Source organism: Eleginops maclovinus, chromosome 11 (genome assembly GCF_036324505.1).
Source record: "Eleginops maclovinus isolate JMC-PN-2008 ecotype Puerto Natales chromosome 11, JC_Emac_rtc_rv5, whole genome shotgun sequence".
Classification (NCBI taxonomy): Eukaryota; Metazoa; Chordata; class Actinopteri; order Perciformes; family Eleginopidae; genus Eleginops; species Eleginops maclovinus.
In genome coordinates, this window is record NC_086359.1 from 24,368,363 (window position 1) to 24,391,412 (window position 23,050).

General features: G+C 39.5%; 1 protein-coding gene and 1 pseudogene across 1 annotated transcript in view; one reads left to right on the top strand and one right to left on the bottom strand.

The window, feature by feature from the left end:
* Window positions 1-23,050, bottom strand: part of ntm (neurotrimin) — a 422,694-nt gene that overhangs the window by 271,959 nt on the left and 127,685 nt on the right. The gene's annotated exons all lie outside the window — the stretch shown is intronic.
* Window positions 6,813-8,111, top strand: LOC134871514 (zinc finger BED domain-containing protein 5-like; annotated as a pseudogene).

The window sequence follows — 23,050 nt, forward strand, 5'->3', positions numbered from 1 at the left end:
TTTTTTTTGGTTTACCTGTAAAAAATATTTGATTAATATTATTATTAATATGATGATGAGTATTATTAATATGATTATTATTAATATGATTATTATTATTATTATTATTATATATGCAACCCAAACCCTATTATCCGTATATCCAACAGTATGCTCTCTGTATGATAAAAATAGAACACCTGAAAGACAGCTGAATGGCTTGATTCTTTATTCACGTTTGATATATAAATTGCCACCACAACGTTTACGTTTTTTTTCCCGTGTAGATTGGAGAATAGGATGTTTAAGGTGTCTTATAAACTCTTTAGAACAATGTGATGACTGCAGCATGTCCATGACTCACTCATGGAAATGACAGGGAACTTCAACACGTTAATCCTCTTAGAACAACTTACATTAAACCCAAACATGACACAAACCCTGAAGTGAACTGTGGGTTTTATTTCATGACAGGTGAAGACAAAATGTACCCATGACGAGATCAGTTCTACCATTCAGACTAGACGCTGAACATGGAGCAGACAGACTCTCTGAGATCTACTGCAGGCCTAAACATAATCGGATCAGTCAGTATTCTAATATAAGAGCAGTCCCAATCTCTGTTGGCTGGAGGGCTGTAGCAGGAAATCATCAAAAAAGTTTTCTTAACATACTTTTCAGGTTCATGTTTTCAGCGATGATAACTTTCAGAGCGCTGGCCACATGTTAAGCAGTTCTGCTTCAAAACCTGAATTCACCTTGACGGCATGAATTATCCAAACACTGTAAGTGTGAGTAACATTTCCTCACTGTGGGTAATGCGGCGTGTTATTTTACTGAGCCAAAGGCACAGTGCTGAGATTCAGACATTTCCATCTCTCACTCTCTTCTTCTACATCTCACTCTGTTCTTTCTCCCGTTTGCTGATCTGTTTGCTGAGTGAGTTTCTCTGGCGTTGAAATATGTGTATTGCTGTTCTGCATTTTCATTTTAATAAACGGGCAAATCTAGCTACTCCAACACTAGTCAGTATGTAGAAGATCTGTCGGTTAACATTTACTATTACCATTGTAGCACGCAGCTTGAATGCCAGACAAACAAGAGAGGGGATTGAACAGGAGGATGGAGCAAAAGACAGGTGAAGGTGGTGCTGGATGAGTAAGGAGTACAGTGGAAAGTTGCTGAAGATAGTGGTTCAAGTTAAAAACATTTTAACATATATACGCATGTATATACAAATTAGTTCTAATCTCAGAGGATGAGTATCACAGGAGAACATTTCATTCAGTTTGCACGTACTGCTTTGAAGCAACTGTGTCTCTGTAGTTGGCGTAAAAAGGTGGAATTGTTTGACAAACGATTTAAAGGGCTGTGTTAAAAATTTAAGTTTAAAGAAAATGTATAAAGGAAAAGTAATCAGACAATATGAAGTAGATTGTTGGTTGTGTTCTGGTTTGGTGTTTCTGTAGGTGTTTGTAAGCAACTATGACTTAAAGAATATTGCTTTTAAAAACTTTTTTTTATGGTTATTTGAGTTTTTGTTGTTCATTTTTTTAAGAAGGGGCAGGTAAAATAAGATTGTCTTCTCCCTGCTCCTTTCCACCATGTGCTATACAATTTGTGTTAAATGTAAATGTTTCATTTTAAAATAACTGCCTTGTGTGGAATGAACAAATAAATAAAAGTAACCGATCTTCTACAGTCTCAAGGTCATAGTCCCAACCTGACCTTAACGAAAGCCCACTCACTAGGCTCACTAAAAGGGACATGGGCCAGCTTTGTAACAGAGGCAGCAGAGGTTAAAGACCCGCAGTCGGGATGCCAGCTCCCCCCCCCCCCCCCCGCACAAGTTAACCCAATCCGTGGGGTCACCTTCATCAGGGTATTTGGGTCAACTGGATTCATGGCTATTATCATAACAGGTGAGCCAAGCTGCATGCAGTGTCAAGGTCACCAGAAATGACCTCCAGTGTCTGATGCCTTCCAGATTATTTAGCAGCTGAAAGTGTTCCTCAGAGGCAGATCCTCATTGTCTTCACCTGTCTGTTCCTCTCATAGTCATCAGGGACCGAGTCCATTCCAGCACGATGTGCATGGAAGGCAGGGAGACGTCTCAGACAGGCTGTCCATCACAGCGCTAACACAGACAGACACACATATTCTGATCTGAGAGCAGTTTAAAGCCTGTAGCACCCGACCACCGTGGGGAGGGAAGTGCAGATGCACACCAACCATTACAGTAACACATAGATGGAGTCAATACGAATAGTAGGAAATATGGTTATAATCAGTCTGAGCCTTGGTGTGCACCGGTTATCTTGAGATGTCTGTCCTGCTGTGAGCTCAGCGGCTAACAAGCAGAGACAGTCCCAGGACCAGAGGGCTGATCATTTGATACTTCTCTGAGGTTCGCTCTCCCTTTCATTGCAGGATGGAGAGCTGGAGGTTGATGCAGGGGAACTTTAACCAGGATAAGCAAGTTAAAACAGAATGGGACCAGCATGTGTAAGAAAGGGTGTGTTTGGGTTGCAAAGCTATGATAAAGATGTGTAACAAAAAAAACATAACTAAACGATTAACTGTTTCAAATTGTGGCTTTCCTTATTTAGTGAGGGGTAAGAGCTCAATGGACTGGATTTTTCTTGGGCTTGTGAAACTGCTGTGGAAGAACAACACACACACACACACACACACACACACACACACACACACACACACACACACACACACACACACACACACACACACACACACACACACAGCATTTTAATTCCCACGTCATCTTCCGTGGAGCTGCCAGGTGAATGTAGATGACGGGTTAGCGTTTCTTCAGGGGCACCGGGGGCCCATAGTGGCCTTAAAACCAAAGGTTTCTCAAAGAGTGGTCCGCGGACCACTGGTGGTCCGTGAGCGGCCCCTAGTGGTCCGTGAGTATTTTGGTAAAATGTCACATTTGAAATTAATATATTATAAGTTTAAAGTGTTTCTCAAACTGTCTTAAAATGACTAGTATAGAGAGTAGCATAGATGTAGCGTAGCTACGTAGGTTCGTAGCTACGTAGCTACGTAGTTCGATATTACTCTAAATGATTTGCGCGGTCAATTTGAGCTGTCACTGACAAGTGGATCGATGGCTAAAGCAGTCAGTTAAAAGAAAATAAATGACAATCTGAGTGACAGTCAAGTGCATCGTCTGATGCAGGAGATCAGAACTACAAGTGTTCAGCGCAGCGCAAGTCTTTTGTGTGGTTACTGGTCCAGGAGAGCGGTTCGCCGTCTAACACCACCGCTGAAAGCGTGAACGGATTGATCGCGAAAGTCACGCTAAAGTGAAGAGAAATATACAGCGACTACATAAATTCGTTATTTTGACTGGAGATAAGGATCCCAATCCACTTGTGTTTTGGTGCTACGTGTTTGCTACGAGGCATTGAACCCAATTCACGCGTCATTTTGAGCTACACAAGATTACATGGGAAACCTTTAGCATTGTTGAGAGAACTGATGAACTTAAAAAAAACATACGAACGCCCACATTTTTTTGCGACGGGGAATGCAAGGCTACAGGGCATCATACAGGGTATCCCTTCTCATCGCAAAAACAGGGAAACCTCATTCGATAGGTGAGAATTTAGTCAAACCAGCTGCCAAGGTTATGGCTAATGTATTGTTTGGGGAGAAAGCAAGCGACGAAATTAACAGGGTCCCCCTCTCCAATGATACTGTCCAGCGGCGAATAACAGCCATGGCCGAAAATGTGAAAGATCAGCTGATCACACGTTTACCGCCAAAGCCAGTTTTTCACACTGCAACTGGATGAGTCAACTGATATCGTGAATGAGGCAAATCTGCTGTGTTTTGTAAGGTACATTTATGATGGCGTGTGCAGGATGAATTTCTGTTTTGTCGTTCCCTGCCGACCAACACCACAGGGGAAGCCATTTTTGACTGAGTCAACGATTTCATCCTGCAGAATAATATCGACTGGACACGATGTGTTGGTATTTGCACAGATGGTGCAACTGCAATGACTGGGAAACACAAGGGACTGGCAGCGCGGTACGCGCAGTTGCACCTTGCGCCACAGGCAACACACGTTGCATTCACAGAGAACAGCTGTATGTGAAAAAAATGCCACCATGCCTCAAATCAGTACTGGACGAGTCTGTGAAAATTGTTAATACAATAAAAACCAAAGCACTGAACACACGTCTTTTAAAGCTCTGTGTGATGAAATGGGAAGTGGACTCACAAAACTGCTTTCCATACTGAAGTTCGCTGGCTGTCGCGTGGGAAAGTTCTCACCCGTCTATTTGAACTGCGCGATGAGGTGATGTTATTCTTGCATCATACTGATGAACTGTATGACAGCTACATGATTTCCAGTGGCTCTCAAAATGGTATACCTGGCCGATGTCTTTAGCGCACTCAATGCTTTGAACTTAGCGCTGCAGGGAAAAGCCGTCACCGCCTTCAATGTGCAGGACAAAATTAAAGCCGCACGCCTCAAGATGGAATTGTGGTGTGACCGTCGGATCGCAGAGTTGATGGTTCGACGTTGTGGATTCCCTTGCAGATAAGAGCTGGACGGTGGCACTAAGTTGCAGCTTCAAGAACATCTGCAAGGCTTCACTTCAGTGGGAGATATTTCCAGAACTAGTGCAGCTATGAGGTCAGGAATCCATTTGGGACAAAAGAACGAACAGTCAGTTCCAGTCCCATCAAGACAGGTTGACAGCCTGGGACATGCATCGATGGACACTGAGGACGCTTTCAGAGAGAAAAGCTTGACGGCTTTTGGGTACAGTCAGCTGACTCCAGAGCTGGCTGACGCTGCTCTGAAACTGTTGATCCGTTGCAACCCTACAACTGTAATTGTTTTTCTACATTTGTTGTCTCAGCCAAGCAGCACATTCCTCCCATTTGGTTAGTCACAGAGTTTGGACTGCATGTACTGATTAGTAAATTTAGATGTATTTGTAAAGACAGTGTAAAAATGACCTTGTGTTTATTGTTAAATTCTTGTTAAAACTTGGCTGCACCATAGTTTTACTGTATTTTATTTTAAAATCACAGCAAAATTTGTGGTACAAAGGGTGCATTTTGGTAGCTCTTGTTCGCTAGGACATAACTCAGTAATAAATGTAGTCTAGGTTCAAAAGATGTGTAAAAATTATCAGATTACGTAAATCGCATTGTGAAGCAAATGCTTGTAGAATAACCAATTGTATTGTGTTGTATTTAATGTGAACGAGCGATTGGAAGGTCACATAAAGCGTTATTATCAGCTGTAAATTGTAATTATCTGTTGGAGAGTAAGCAGCTATGTAATTTATTCTATTTTTTAGTTATATAGTATATTGTTTATTTCTCCTCCTTCTTTGATTGAATGTGACTCATTCCTCGGATTAATAAAGTTCTTGCAATCTGAATCTTGTTTTGGGATATTGGGGGAGTAGTGGTCCGTGAGTATTTTTATTGTAAAGTGGTCCTTGGTCGAAAAAGTTGAGAAACACTGTTTTAAGAAGAACAACAAGGAAGGTAAGGGATCCCCAGGGTGTTTCACTTTGATGCGCAGTGCCAAGTGTGCTTGTATAATCAGTTCATATTTTGTGTGTTTCGAGTGTATGCTTCACTGAAGATGGGAGCATCGATCTGGATTTCACAGGAGTGGACCTGATTCCATTGGAGTCCTTTTTTTCAACAGGCGAATTGACTTGTCATTTTGAACTTTAGCCATTAAGGCTCATGGCACGAGTTTTATTTACCTGATGCACTCAAATATCTGGGTCTGCTGAAATTATGAAGCAAGTCTGGAAGATTCACCCAAGAGGAACAAGTGCAGTTAACTGTCTCAATCATGAAACGAACAGCACTTTAAAGCATTAATCACCAGTTAACATTTTTTTATGTCTTGATTTACTTTTAAATTCTGAACAAATGATTTGATTAAGTTACAAATCTTTAATTAAATGTAATATTAATGCTTTTTGTATTTTAAAGACGTGGACATCTATAAGCAGCTTAAGCTAGTGTATTTGTCATATGACAGTCATCCAGACGTTTACAACAACATGCACATTTGAAAGTCACAAAAGGCAGAGATGAGGCTTTATCTTTTTCACTGGCTTGCCCTGAAACAAACGCTGGAAATAAAAATCATGTCTGGCCTCATGAAAGTAAATAAATTATTCAGACGGAGAGAATAGAAAACTAATAATGATTTTTAATAAATACATTATGTAAAATATCGTGTGCTATGAGTTTGCATTCTATGCTTTCCTAAATCTAAATACCTTCTTTAAACATCAAGTACAGGAGATCACAATTCTTACTTGAGGATAACAGAATCTGTCTGGGTTATTTCAAGTATGATCTGCACTGGAGCCTGAGTTAATGTGGCCTGAATGCAGATCACAAATACATGTTGGAGAAGTACTTCCAAAATGTAATCAGTACTATTACTATTATGTACTTTTTAGTAATAAGTTACATTTATTATTACTGTCTCGAATGTAATGGTTAACTACTTTTGTGTTACTTTGAATTTCACCAATGAACCACAAAGTATGGCTTAAATGCTAAAATGTAGTTTATTGCAGCTCTTATTGCATTCTTTTGTCTGCTTGCAGTTAATTTATAAAAAAGTGTTGGAGCTTGACCAACATGCATTTCTAACAGCACAACATCTACTTCATAAAATGAATATGAAATTCAATGGAAAACTCAGCTTTTTTTTTTGGAAATGGGTAAGTCTCAAAGGCACCTTATGGTGATATTGACTCAGCTACGTAGGTTACGATATTACGTCATAAATGATTTGCGCGGTCAATTTGAGCTGTCAACTGACAAGATGGATCGATGGCTAAAGACAGGGTCAGTTAAAAGAAAATTAAATGACAAATCTGACGTGACAGTCAAGGTGCATCGTCCTGATGCAGGAGATCCAGCAACTACAAGTGGTTCAGCCGCAGCGACAAGTGATTTTGTGTGCGTTACTGAGTCCCAGGAGAGCGGTTCGCCGTCTAACCACCACCCGGCTGAAAGCTGTGAAACTCGGCTTGATCGCGGAAAGTCCAGCGCTAAAGTGAAGAGAAAATATCACAGCGACTACATAAAATTCGGATTTTTCTGGACTGGAGATGAAGAGGATCCCAATCCACACTGTGTTTTGTGCTACGAGTCGTTGGCTAACGAGGCTATGAAACCCGCCAAGTTCAAGCGTCATTTTGAGAGCATACACAAGGATTACATCGGGAACCTTTAGCATTGTTTGAGAGAAAACGTGATGAACTTAAAAAACACATGACGAAGGCGCCCTCACATTTTTTTGCGACGGGGGAAAATGCAAAGGCTACAGAGGCATCATACAGGGTATCCCTTCTCATCGCAAAAACAGGGAAACCTCATTCGATAGGTGAGAATTTAGTCAAACCAGCTGCCAAGGTTATGGCTAATGTATTGTTTGGGGAGAAAGCAAGCGACGAAATTAACAGGGTCCCCCTCTCCAATGATACTGTCCAGCGGCGAATAACAGCCATGGCCGAATGTGAAAGATCAGCTGATCACACGTTTACGCCAAAGCCAGTTTTTCACACTGCAACTGGATGAGTCAACTGATATCGTGAATGAGGCAAATCTGCTGTGTTTTGTAAGGTACATTTATGATGGCGGTGTGCAGGATGAATTTCTGTTTTGTCGTTCCCTGCCGACCAACACCACAGGGGAAGCCATTTTTGACTGAGTCAACGATTTCATCCTGCAGAATAATATCGACTGGACACGATGTGTTGGTATTTGCACAGATGGTGCAACTGCAATGACTGGGAAACACAAGGGACTGGCAGCGCGTACGCGCAGTTGCACCTTGCGCCACAGCAACACACTGTTGCATTCACAGAGAACAGCTGAATGTGAAAAAAATGCCACCATGCCTCAAATCAGTACTGGACGAGTCTGTGAAAATTGTTAATACAATAAAAACCAAAGCACTGAACACACGTCTTTTTAAAGCTCTGTGTGATGAAATGGGAAGTGGACACACAAAACTGCTTTTCCATACTGAAGTTCGCTGGCTGTCGCGTGGGAAAGTTCTCACCCGTCTATTTGAACTGCGCGATGAGGTGATGTTATTCTTGCATCATACTGATGAACTGTATGACAGACTACATGATTTCCAGTGGCTCTCAAAATTGGTATACCTGGCCGATGTCTTCAGCGCACTCAATGCTTTGAACTTAGCGCTGCAGGGAAAAGCCGTCACCGCCTTCAATGTGCAGGACAAAATTAAAGCCGCACGCCTCAAGATGGAATTGTGGTGTGTCCGTCTGGATCGCCAGGAGTTTGACTGGTTTCCGACGCTTGTGGATTTTCTCCTCGCTGCAGATGAAGAGCTGGACGGCGGCACAGTTGCAGCCTTCAAGGAACATCTGCAAGGCCTTCACTTTCAGCTGGGAAGATATTTCCCAGAACTAGATGCAAGGCTATGAGTGGATCAGGAATCCATTTGGGGACAAAACGCACATCGAACACGTCAGTTCCAAGCTCCCATCAAGACAGGTTGACAGCCTTGTGGACATCGCATCTGATGGGACACTGAGGACGACTTTCAGAGAGAAAAGCTTGACGGACTTTTGGGTCCACGTCCAGCCTGAGCACCCAGAGCTGGCTGACGCTGCTCTGAAACTGTTGATGCCGTTTCCAACCACCTACAACTGTGAAGTTGGTTTTTCTACATTTGTTGGTCTGAAAAGAAAGCAGCGTGACAGGATCAATGTGGACTGTGATATGAGACTAAAACTCTCCAGTTTGGATCCAGACATTGTTTCACTGATGTCTCAGCACAAGCAGCACCATTCCTCCCATTAGGTAGCAACAGAGACACGCAGTGTATGAGTGAGTAAACAATGCTATTTGTAAATGTAACAGTGTAAATAATGACCTTGTGTTTATTGTTAAATTCTTGTTAAACTTGGGCCTGCAACCATAGTTTTACTGTATTTTATTTTTGAAAATACACAGCAGAAGTTTGTGTCGTACTAAATGCGGTGCATTTTGCGTATCTCTCTGTTCGCTCGGACATAAACTCAGTAATAAATGTAGTCTATGTTTCATTATATGTGTAAAATCTATCAGCATTTACCGTTTAAATTGCATGTGAACGAAATGCTTGTAGAATCCGTAGTTGTATTTGTGTTGTTGATTTAATGTGTGAACGAGCGATATAGAGAAGGTCACATAAAGCTGTTATTATTAGGCTGTAATTTGTAATATACTGTTGGAGTAGTAAGCAGGCCTATTGTATTTATTCTAGTTTATATTTAGTTATATTTAGTTATATTTAGTGTATATTTCTCCTTCCTTCTTTGTATTGAACTGTTGGACCTCAATTTCCCTCGGGATTAATAAAGCTTCTTGAATCTTGAATCTTGTTTTGGGATATTGGGGGAGTTAGGTGGTCCGTGAGTATTTTTTTATTGGTTAAGTGGTCCTTGGTCTGAAAAAGTTTGAGAAACACTGTTTTAAAGGAAAGAACAACAAGGAAAGGTAAGGGATCCCCAGGAGTGTTTGCACTTTGAAGCGCAGTGCACAAGTGTTGCTTGTATAATGCGTTCAATATTTTTGTGTGTTTCGTGTGTATTGCTTCATCTTGAAGATGGGAGCCAGTCGGATCTGGGTTTTCACAGAGACGTGGACCTGAATATCCATTGGACGTCCTTTTTTTCAACAGGCGAATTGTGACTTTCATTTTGAACTTCTCAGTCCATAAGGCTTCATGGCACTCTAGAGTTTTAATTTACCTGGATTCACTCAAATATCTCGGTCTACTGAAATATGAAGCAAGTTCTGGAAGATTCACCAAAGAGGAAACAAGTGGCAGTTAACTGTCCTCCAATCAGAAACGAACCAGCACTTTAAAGACATTTAATCACCAAAGATTTATTTTTGAGTGTCTGATTTCTTCAATTCTAACATCAATTGGATTTGACTTTAATTACAAAATCTTTATTTTAAATGTAATTATAATGCTTTTTTTGTATTTTATAAAGACGTGGGACACTCTATAAAGCAAGACTTAAGCCTCAGTGTGATTTTCATAATGACAGTCACAGACGCTTTAACACAATAGACACATTATGAAAGTCACAAAAGAGCAGAGAGAATGAGGCTTATATCTTTTTACACTGGCTTCTGCCCTGAGAACAATAACGCTGGAAAATAAAAAGCCATGTCATGGCCTCATGGAAACGTCAACTAAAGTATTCAGACAGGAGAGAATAGAAATACTAATAATGTCTATTAAGATAAATACTCATTCATGTAAAAATTCTGTGTGCTATGCATGTCTACTGCTCTCCTACAATCTAAATACCTTCTTTAAAATCCCAGAGTACAGGAGATCACATCCTGTACTCTGGGATACACATGAATCTGCTCCTGGGTTATTTGCAAAAGCTGATGATCTGCACTGGAGCCTGAAGTGTTAATGTGGCCCCTGGAAGTGACAGGATCACAAATGACCAGTGTTGGGGAAGTTACTTCCAAAATGTAATACAGTACATATTACTTATTACTGTCTTTTTAAAGTAATAAGTTACATTACATTATCACTGTCTCTGAACTGTAATGCGTTACACTACTTTTGTGTTACTTTGAGATACTTTCACCAAAATAACCTCAAAAGTATGGCTTTAAATGCTAAAATGTAGTTTATTGCAGCTCATTAATTAAAGCTATCTCTCTATCTGGCAGTATGCTGAAATTAAACTCAACAACATGTTAGTGGAGCCTCTGCACGGCCCTGTGACCTGCTGTATATGAACGAGTCTCCATGGCAGCGTTAGCTCACCTTGTCATTGGTGTGTTAACGGGGATTTGGCTGACAAGTTTTCTCATTGGAGAATCTGTTTCTGCAGCCCTCTTAACCAATAGTAAACAGGTGTACTGAGTTATTCTACCTGCACAATTGTTCCTCTGGTGTCGGAATGTCTCGCAATGCTTGTGAATTCTTAGAAACTAAACACCACATCATTTCGGGTTAAAATGTGTTGTAACTGCGCTACTGAGAATTGTAACGGGTATTATATTACCCAAATGTCCGTTACTTTTGTAATGCGTTACACCAAACACTGCAAATGATTGTCATCAATTGATGGCATCTTTCTCGTCATTGTTCAAAGATTGTACTTGGCTTGACCATTATGAAGGTATGGCAAAGGTAATGCAATGTTGAGTAAGCTCAGGTCTTTGCAATGCTAACTGTAGACTCCTTCATCAAAGTCAGACATACAAGCCTTTCCAAACTGCAATTTAAAAAGGTCTGCATTTTTGTTTTTTTGAGCTTCCATCAAATAAAACTGAAATGCTGATTATTCTGCAGGAATGGTGGTAAGATGGTAGAAACAGCAGTTCCAGAGGCTGAGGAGGGAGAACATCAGCTGATGTAAATCCTTATAAAAAGCAAATGTACTTGTCCGACTCCTTGAACTTGACACAAAATTCCTTTCATAGTCCTCATGCTCATCTTGTTCAATTCCCCTCCAAACCTTATAATAATTTCCCTTTAATAGAAGCCATTTTGATTGTACACCAACCCCCCCCCCCCCCCCCCCGACCTAGTTTCCTGACAATTTCTAAAGAAGCCTTGACAGCATGAGCTCTGTCTCCCATGAATTTTTCTTCAAATGCAATTCTATCATAGAGAGTATGGGCTAGCATGGTTGGTTACATTTGAAGACTAGCCAGCAGCCACTGAACCCTTCTGACAGAGATCCGTTTAAGAAAGCTTTGGTCCAAATGTGGAGGCCAGTGCACCAGAGGAAATGGAAGAGACACGTGCATTGTTCAGCACTCAATGCTTTTCAATGTGCTGTAAATTCTACATGTGGAGCTGACTGTAGTGTTCTGAATACAGCAGATACCCTTTGCCAGGGAACTTTGGCCTACTTGGACTTCTGCTGTTGTCCAAAACACTTCAGTGGGTTTATGTAAGTCTGAGTACTATGAAAATGTGAAACTAAAAAAGTGCTCAACAGCTTACACCACAAAGATTGGCAGAAGATGAGTGCTTTGAATGTGGATTGTTGATGCCTGAGGAGCTATTCAATCACATATTTAAATAAAAAGCTGTCAAACAACAACTTTCACGAATACCATTTACTCCAAATAAAAGCAGAAAATGTGTAATAAAGTCAATAACACAGCACAGATGCAGATAACTTCATGCTCCAGCCTTTTGTGGTGGAATAATGACAATTAATTTTTGTGTGTTTGTAAGTGAAAAACACTGGAAAATTGAATGTTTTTAACACATTAAGTCACATCATATCTGCACCAGGCATGAGCGACTCAGAAATGATCACGACCTATAAAAGCAGCCATGTAGACTCTCTGGAGTGTTATAAAGAGAATGACCGCTTAATGTTTGTCATCTACAATGCAAGACTTGTGTATTGTTTACTCCCCTTTATTGCAGAGGTGCTGAAGAGATGCAGGGTGAAGTTCATTTGTGCTGTGCCTCTGGCTTTACGGAGAGCTGAACCAGAGCAGACAGCTTACTGTCGATAAGCAACTATTCATTTCCTTCAGCATTTCACTTATCTGGCTCATGAATACAGTACGACAGGATGTGGTGATCTGCGAAAAAGTGAGCAAAAACACAGCAACTAAAAAACTTTACGTATAACTCACTGATCGAATAGAAACTGTGTATAAACTTCCTGCCTATCCAAACTCCTCCAAATGGATGCCTGACTTTCCCCGTCCGGAGGTGCACATTTTCGCATGTTGGTAGTTGAAGCAAAAGTTTAATTCTATATTTTTTTCTGAAATTATACAAAAACTACATTTGGTTGTTTGACTTAATATGTGAATAACTCAAAACTTTGAGACCCTATCTATTCCCTTAATAATTTGACATTATATGAACCTTTCTGTGCGGTTGTCCTAATAATTGTCCTCTGGTGTGACATTATGTTTAATGATAATATTTAATTTAGAGATTTTCAGAGAGAGAAGAAATATGCTCAACCATTATCAATTTGTTTTAAATATTTCCAACAACAACAGTAATCAGTTTACATTTAAAATCATGTCATTGCCCTACTAAATGATCTACACATAGCGACTTTTCATAAAAGTTTGGGTTATTTTCATTATAGTTAGTATGAAACTTGATTGAACTAAAATCTATCTTTATATGTGCATAGTGACTGTTCCGTCCCCGATATGTCGACCGTAATATCCTGACAGCCAGCTGAACTTTTTCCCAACATCAAGACTCTGAGGGTTACTTATTCCTTCCACAGGTTTATTGACGTTTACAAAGAAAAGATGAAACAACGATGCTATGACAGACACAAGACGTCGACAGATTGTTCTGGAATGCAAAGTATTTACAACTAAAATAGATCGCTGAAATGCGCTTGACGTGAATGAGTTTACTTCTGAACTACTGAACTAGAGGACATAGTGGTACGTGATTGCACATTTAGAACCATGTGATCTTTAAAATGAACACGACCTAAATAAATACACATAGGGAAATGTATATTCCATGAATACATTATATTTCTGTAATGCTAACAAGAAATAAGAACATGTATTATATTTTCTAAAACATTCAACTTAATGCTTTTTTTATACTCATAACAGAACAGTGATGCTCTTACTCTTCTTCTATTCAACACTTTTAACAAAAAATGTCTATTTTCTTTACTTTTCTTTTTGTCACACCACAGGACATTCTGTCACAGCGATGGACACCATTACAAAATATGCCAAGTTTTACACAAAATCCTAATTATTTAATCTTTACTCCCTAAGGTTAAATTCTGAACATCAGAACCAACAGTGCTGATTAAAAAAATGATTGGCTAATAGCCACCATAACACCATGTCACACCACAGCATGGACATAAACGGAAATGTGAATAACAACAGATAGCTTGAAACCTATTCAAAACAATTCATTAAACAATTCATCGATAAAACATGTTTTAAGATTATTAGCCAAAGTTAAACTCCTAAAAAGTCAGTTATTCTTTAAACTTAAAACAATAGAAATGAACATGGAAGAAGATGAGTGTGTAGCTCGCTGAAGGCGGGAGGTGTGGCTCAGCTATCAGACGTTCACTTGCCAAACCAACCAGTACGTGTTCATCCATACAGTCTTTGCTGACAGAGCAAACATCTCACCTTCTAAATCATTTGTCAAAGTTTATTTTAATTACGAACAGGCTTATTGTCCCTTGTGGCCCTCCTGCCATCAGTAATGAGCCCAGCACAATGAAGGAGACAGAAGAAAGCTCTGTTTCCTAAGTGTTTTCAGACAATATTTCAAACCTCTGATAAATAGCATCACAGCTGCGTACCTAAGCTTTTCTACAGACACTGTGGAAGAAATGCTTTTACTGAAACTTTGCTCAGATCACTAAATGAATCTTTTTTATAGCTTCAGAAGAAAAACAATCATTATGGAGAGCATTCACACAGTACGGAGCAGAGCAGTACAGTATCTTCTCTCAGACACATCCACGCTTCAATTTTAAAGTAGTATTTTAAACCAAAACATGCTCACAAAGGCATTTAATTTTGTCTTTCAGAAATAATCTCTGTACATAATCACACACCTGAAGACACATATCATATGTTTTATTTTATTAACGCAGTTACAGGTAACACAGTTAAAGGACTGATTTGAGGATACTATAGCCATACCTCTTCTTCACACACACAAACCATCAAATGTAATTAATGTGGACTATTTGTTATTATATTCAACAGCCTTAAAGTGGTAACACAAAGTCTTTCACTTAAGACCAAACCTTCAGTAAACCACAAAAACAGTCCACGAAAAGAAGTGAGCAGCAGTACTCACATCCCCGTGAGTTTGAACAATGTGTGTGTGTAGGCTTCTTACTCTGTTATATTACTGACCCCTGAAGTTACAATTCATAAAGAGCACCTATTAGCTCATGTGAAAGTGTCTTCAAATGATAAAGAGGAATCTATACCAGGCTAAAGATCAGTGGCTCGTGGGGTGTGTAGAAGTGCCTTACAGGTCCAGCTGTCTCCAGTCTTTTTGTTGTTTCACCTTTTCCAAAAGCCTCTGTCTCTTCCCATCGACACTCAAATGTTTTAGTTTTTAAACTAGAATAGCAATGCTGTCTCTGTTTCAGGTGTTCTTGAATGTCAACATAGTGTAGATCAGTGGTTCTAAACTGGTGGGTCGGACCCATTTGGAGTGGGTTACAAAAAAAAAGTTGAGAAAACAAAAAAGAATGTCGGAAAAAAGGTCACTTTTATTGAATGATCAGTGAGGAAGAAAGTAAAAAAATCGGAGCAGCTCATCCGACCGTCCCTTTTTAGTTAATTTCCATTTCAAAATAAAGTTTATATTGTGTTTGTTATTAATATTTGGTTTTACCATCGGTTTGGTGTAACAAATATCAAAACAGTATAGAAATAAGCCTCATCAGCCACAACTATCAACAGAAAGACTGGTCTGGATTCCGCCCGAGCGGCCGAACGACTGCATGGAGTTCCGCCCAGCCACGGCAGACAATACAAAACAGGATTGCAAACGAGTCCCCCCACACACCGGAAGAACTACACGCAGGCTGGCTATTTGTGTGTTTCGCAACATATTCTATGGCGGTAATATCCACTGGGAATTGTAGTTCTAAAATAATTTGTATATTTCTCATAGTTATAAGTTGCCAGTATTTAAACTATGTATGCCCCTGGCAGTTTAGGCGAGGGGAAACCCATTGGTGTTATCAAATACAAAATATATAATTGATAAATGGGTGAAAATTGCTTGTGTCAATTTTGGACACTATTCATATACCCACATGGCAGCTAAGGTCAGAAGAGCGTTATTTAACAGCTGGTCCTATGTCTCTGACCCCTCCTGTTGTCAATTGATAAGCTTTGAAACATGCACATGTTAAGGTTCAGAGGGACATTTTGCAAATATGGCAGTAGCCATCTGTCATCTTCAGATCAACATGAAGTTAAAATATTATTGATTTTGATAAATATTTAAGCAAAATCATAACGGTAGACCACAACCTTAAATACACAGTTTATTTATAAGATAAGCCTCTTGTGATAAACTCGCTTTGACATTGCAGAAAGGGTGATAAGCAGGGATGTAAAGTAACTAAGTACATTTCCTCAAGTACTGTAAGTATTTTACATATTTCAATTTGATGCTACTTTGTACTTTTACTCGATTACAACTCAGAGGTTAATCGTGTGTTTTTACTCCTCTATATTTATTTTAGTTACTTTGCAGATTTGGATTATTGATATGAAATATAAACAACCCTTAAATAACACTTTAGTTACACCTGAGTAAAATTCAGTGAAGGTGATTATTAAGTCCCTCAAACAGCTTAGCAGTATATTTGATAGTGGGTGCTTGAGAACACCTGCAGATCCTTACAAAGCATATTCATTACCTGTTATTGTGTAATGGTTCAATAAAGACTGTTGGCTATTATGCACATCCCTCTATCAAATATGTATATTTCCTCAAACAAACTGTCATATTCTGCACATTTCTTATACTATCAACATATATCTTATACCCATAAGACAAATGTATAATGTCAGTTGAAATAAGTGCTTCAAGATTGTTAACATGGAAAGTCGATTGTGAAGTCCCAAAAGCAACTATGCAAGATATTAGACATCATACTTTGCCAGGCTGAATATTTATCTGTAGATATCCACAAAGCGTTTTGCCTATTGAAAAGAAGATCTCAACCTAAAATATTCTTTAATGTTTCAATAAAGCTTAATTAGTGTGTCTGTTTCACTCATCCTCCTATCAATATCTTTGGACATCCAGCGCTGAACTGTGATATTCTAGATATCACTAACAGTATCTTCTTGATATTTGCTATTCTATATTACTAACATTGGCCTTCTACTTACCCCCTAGTGTGTATCTCCTCTCAATATGTTAATTTGTTTTCATCAAATCAGATGTACAAGCCTGGGGCTGAGTACATCTGGACTAAGTCCGATCGTCAATGTGCGAGTCCGAGTATGAGTACGAGTACGAGTCCAAGTATGTGAAAATTCACAAGTCCAAGTTCGACTCCGAGTCCACCACTGCGCGAGACCGAAAATTGGCACTCGAGTCCGAGTCCAGGAGTCAAGTACTCCATCTCTGCTTCAGGCACAGGGAGAGACGGAGCAGGGTTGAGGTTGGTGGAGGCTAAGCCCCGCCTCCCACAAAACCATATAAGCAAGAGGGTTTTCTACACTTGTGATTGGACCATTGATATGAGATTCTGTAAAATCTAAACAGACTGTAGCAGTGTGCAAACTGTGCTTTCTCACAATCCCATGATCCCATTGTAAGATCTACTGCTCACAGAACAGAGTCACACCAGTGATGCTCCATATGCAAGGACTTATTCCAAAAACAGGCATTAGTCAAAACCAGAGTCAAACCAAGAGAAGCAAACTTCACCAGGAAGGAGTCAAAGCCCAACACAGGTCAGGTCAGAGGTCATAAAGCTTGAATGCTTAGTTAATGGAAAAGATTTGGAAGGGAATGGGGATACTGGAAGACAGCAGGGAGTGTCTGGAAGGAGAGGGGAGTGAGTGATGATGCTTTGGAGCTGAGCAAACAGAATGAATAAATACTAAGGGATTAGGAGGGAGTAACACAGAACTTTAAAAAAAAAAACTGTAGGACTAATATAGCTAAACAATAACACCACAGACTTAGTAATACCTTATGCAGTGAGAAAGAGACATTGGTGGGAAATGGAGCAATAATTATAATACATACTGTACATACACTGCCCAGCCAAAAAAAAGATCACAAGCCTGTGGGGCCAGTGCTATGATCTGGGGTTGCTGCAGTTGGTCTGGTCTAGGTTCAGTAATGTGCCCAAAGAATGAGGTCAGCTGACTGCCTGAATATACTGAAGGACCAGGTTATTCCATCAATGGATCTTTTCTTCCCTGATGGCACGGGCATGTTCCAAGATGACAATGCCAGGATCCATCGGGCTCAAATTGTGAAAGAGTGGTTCAGGGAGCATGAGACATCATTTTCACACATGGATTGGCCCCCACAGAGTCCAGACCTGAACCCGATTGAGAATCTTTGGGATGTGCTGGAGAAGACTTTACGCAGTGGTCCGAATATTCTGTCATCAACACAAGATCTTGGAGAAAAATTAATGCAAGACTGAAATAAGTGTTGTGACATTGCAGAAGCTCGTGGAAGCGATGCCACAGCGAATGCATGCCGTAATCAAAGCTAAAGGCGGTCCAACCAATATAAGAGGGTTTTTTTGGACAGGCAGTGTATTGACAGTAACTGTTTCCAGAGCCTTCGTTCATGAAAATCCAACAACCCTCCTCTCAGGAAAAAAACATTTCAAAAAACAACTCTGCTAAAATAGCTGTTGTGACAGTGAAACTATGGTCATATGATCCTATCATTGCCTCAGGAAATATAATATAAAGTCTTGGGTTAGCTGGGATGGTAAGTCAACAAGGATCTCATAGAGCCTTTACAGTCTCTCTGTGACATTAATGTAAATGATTACCCTTATGGCAAGCATAAAAACACATTCTGGGAAGCGTGTTGAATATTCATTTGTTCATTTTATAACCCGATTAGTTCTCTGACTGTTGAAAAACCAGCTGAAAATCTGCCCAAAGATTGTAGCTTAACCCTACTTAAAACTCCATGAATCGTTCAATCATAACAACCTAGTGAGGCTGTCCAACAACATCATCTCTGACCCCCTCCATGTTCTGAACAGCGAATAGGAATTGTTACCATCTAATATATACAGGGTCCAACCATTTAATAGAGTCAGACTGAAGCACTCCTCTGTGGACCAATCAATCCCAGCATTACATACAGAGCTTGATCCCAGGTCTAATACAGATAGAGGCTCTTTGAGCATGTTTCTCTCACTCATGTGATGTTCAATGTTTTTTAGTTTTGAGTCTTAATATTGGTCCTTGTTTGATGTTGCAGTGGAGCTGCTGTGATGGAAGTAAAATTTCCCACTTGATCTGACAATAAATCATTATCGTATCGTATTCTCAAAAACCCAGTCAATGGTAAACAGGAAGCAACGTGTTTCTTAACATGGACTCTTGGATGCCAGCGCTGTACTGATCAAACTACAGGAACCTTTGCAGGATCCCGTCATGGGACTGAGCAGTAAATCTGTTTTTAATAATTTCATCTAAACCCTTCCCTGTCTCAAAGGTCTCAGGTTTTTATTCATTTTAGTCAGAGATTGTCAGGAGGAAATCTCTTACCACACAGCTGTCAGAATTTTCCCAATGACAAATTAACTCATCTGTATCAGGGCGAGCTCACATGGCTCACACGCTCCATCTGGAAGTTGAGTATTAGGTTTCAGCTGAATTGTATAAGCTGCCTTTTATGATGCTTTCTTTTTCTTTTCTGCTGCTTATTGTTTGCTTTGCCGGTAGCCTCAAACCTCAACCCACCTGCTCCAATTAGTGTCCAGAGTGGTGTGATCGATCGACAGGCGTGGAAGAGTACAAAGAGTCTCGGGGAAAATGATTTTTTTTCTGGCTTCACAGTGCCCTGTGCAGAGCTGTAAATGTAAAGATCTGCTGTGAATTCAACAACACAATAAATGTCAGTCTGCTGTCCAATGAGGTATCATGGCTTTACACATTCAGAGTGCTCTGATCCTATGCTGCCAACTGACTAGCTGTACCTCCCTTTACCTCCCTTGAGTCCCGATGACTTCCGATCTGGAGGGTATTTAGCCTCACCTGGGTCTCATGCAAACCATCATTTCCCAGTGGCCATGATGCTTACACTGAAGAGCAGTATGGATTGGATAAAGGTGAAGCCCTTGTTCCATAAGAGAAAACTTCAAGTTTTTAAGGTTCTCGTTTGATTGGTTTTAAGCGTGGCTGCAAAAGCTTCTAAATGAGCAACATAAACACTTTTTTTTGCTGTTTTCCCGCTTTTTCTTCAGCCTATTTACAACTCCTTCCTTTTTTATACTTGTACCCGCCCTGTTATAATTCATATTAGTAGAAGTAGTACAATGCACTGAGTACCTCCTCCTGTAAACTGGTAGAATAGTACTGTGGGAACCAAAGAAGGCTGCTTTCAATTGTGACACTTATAAAATCATGTCTCAAGGGGAGGAGAAATGCAAAGCCCTTTTTCTGTATTTCCCACTCCTTGTCTCTCGTTCCAGATAAAAAAGGTCCACATTTTGTCCTAGCATAAAACAGCTTTTCCTTGGCTAAAGTCTGTCTGTTGAGTTAGTTTTTTTTTGCATCAGTTGGATGTTGAAACACATTTCTGCCTCACTATAATAATTTGCAGCTATTGTGGAGTTTATTTCACTGTATTGATTTTAGGAAAGCTTAAGAGGTCCAAAGCACTCTGGGTTTCATACTGTGTGTTTTCTTGTTACCCTGTCAATAGTTACAAAATGCAGTTTTCTATTTGAGATATTTCTCTTATTGCCTAAGGAAACACACATACAGCAGCTTTGCATCGTCTCATGTTCTTTGATTTCTATTAGAGCAACAGTGACTGCATGTGCAGTCTAAAAGCCAGCGACCCTGCTCTCTGTGGGGAATTATCATAAGTAGTCCGGCGAGATGTTTTCTAATTACTACTGTATTGTTATACTTACTCACAACACAGCGGGATATAGATCCCTGATTCACAAACACACATACACACACTGTCAGTAAATACATTCATTTGATTTAACAACTTAAAAGATTCCACACCCTAGTTGTAGTACACATACTTTAGGTTGACTTTCTGTAGACTGCCTCATGCACTGCATAATAAATAAACTCAACGTTTGCAGAAACGAACAATGACAAATCAAGAGGAGAAACAAACAAACAGAGAATATCTCAAGCCTTTCAGCATATCCAGCTGTGATCAGACGCCGTAACATTTTGTTGGGAACCATTTCTTGATTTCATTTTCAACAGCCCTCATGTTTTATATTATCATGTAGTAGAAAACATGTACAACAAACAATGAGTTTCACAGAGGTGTAAAGTAACTAAGCAGATTTACTCAAGTAATGAACAATTTTGAGGGTACTTTTACAATACTTGGGTATTACAATTGTGTTGCTACATTGTACTTCTACTCCACTACAATTCAGAGGTAAATGGTGTACTTTTACTCTTCTACAATTATTTAGTACATTTAGTTACTTTACAGATCTGGATTAATGATGGTAAATATAATCAGCCCTTAAATCAGACTTTAGTTCACCTGGAGTAAATCCAGCAGCTACCCTGCAGTATACAAAGCCATTCAAACTAGCTGCACCTTTACCAGCTCTGAGAACACTTTAATGATCAATCATTATAAAACATATCAGAGATATTATTCTGAAATGGACCAATCAGACAATGACTACTTTTACTGTCGCTACTTTAAGTACATTTAGATGAGAATACTTTCTACTTTCACTGGAGGAACATTTAGAATACTTTTACTGTGACAGAGTATTCCTACACTCTGGTACTTCTAATTTACTCAAGTACAAGATCTGAGTACTTCTACTTTACTCAAGTACAAGACCTGAGTACTTCTACTTTTACTCAAGTACAAGATCTGAGTACTTCTACTTTACTCAAGTACAAGACCTGAGTACTTCTACTTTACTCAAGTACAAGACCTGAGTACTTCTACTTTTACTCAAGTACAAGATCTGAGTACTTCTACTTTACTCAAGTACAAGACCTGAGTACTTCTACTTTTACTCAAGTACAAGATCTGAGTACTTCTACTTTACTCAAGTACAAGACCTGAGTACTTCTACTTTTACTCAAGTACAAGATCTGAGTACTTCTACTTTACTCAAGTACAAGACCTGAGTACTTCTACTTTTACTCAAGTACAAGATCTGAGTACTTCTACATTTACTCAAGTACAAAATCTGAGTACTTCTACTTTTACTCAAGTACAAGATCTGAGTACTTCTACTTTTACTCAAGTACAAAATCTGAGTACTTCTACTTTTACTCAAGTACAAGATCTGAGTACTTCTACTTTTACTCAAGTACAAGATCTGATAACCTCTCACTGACAGCTCTCTGCAGCAGCTCAGTCCTTCTCTGGCTATGACTCCTGATGTCTTACTAATTCCATAGAGTGGTTTCAAAATACACAACATGTCCATCTGCATGTGAAACAGGGTGTTGAATAGAGTTATGGTGTAATTTTAACAAAATTGAGAGACAAATATGTTTTCATCCACTGCCTGGAATCATCTGAGCAGATGGTGACACATTACCTTGCCCCATGTGAAGCTGGGTGTAACTTTAGCACATTGGCATCTCACCGTTTGTTCAAATTAAAATGGAAATATTCACCGGCACCGGCTGCACTGTGGTAGAGCCTTTCAGATCTTTCTACATTTTTAAAAACACAACAAGAGTCCTCCTCCAAGTAGACGCATACTAGAAACCAGCAAACACAGCACCTCTCTGAATCCTACAGCTGTGGGTGAGGATTAGTTTCAGTTTAGGCCAGGAGGACTCCCTTTCTATTCAGTGTTCTTGTTTCCTGATACCAGTGCATTATGTCATACTATACACAGGTTACACTGAAGAGTTGAAACGTTGACTTTATTAAATGTATTATGTCAACAGATTTCACAGAACTGTATTAGATTAGTTGAAAGCAATAATATCAAGTTGAACCTAATAACATAATTGCTTTCAACTAACCTAATACATCTAGTGTTGTAGCCAAAACCAGACTAACCGAGAAAAAAATCATGACCAAGGCAGGGCAAGACCGAATCAAGACCTGAACCAGACTATTGTGAATCCAACACTACACAATACACTTACATCAGAATGTGGAAGACACCATATTCAATTTGATCTGAAAGATCCCCATCATCAGAAAAGACCCACTTCATCATATGTATTCAAAAAGTGATTATCTACATTAAAAAATCAATAAATTAGAAAATTAGTGAAATTTTTGTGGTTTGAATTTTCCGACAAAGTAATCACTTCACAAACGTTTGAGTGTCTGTGG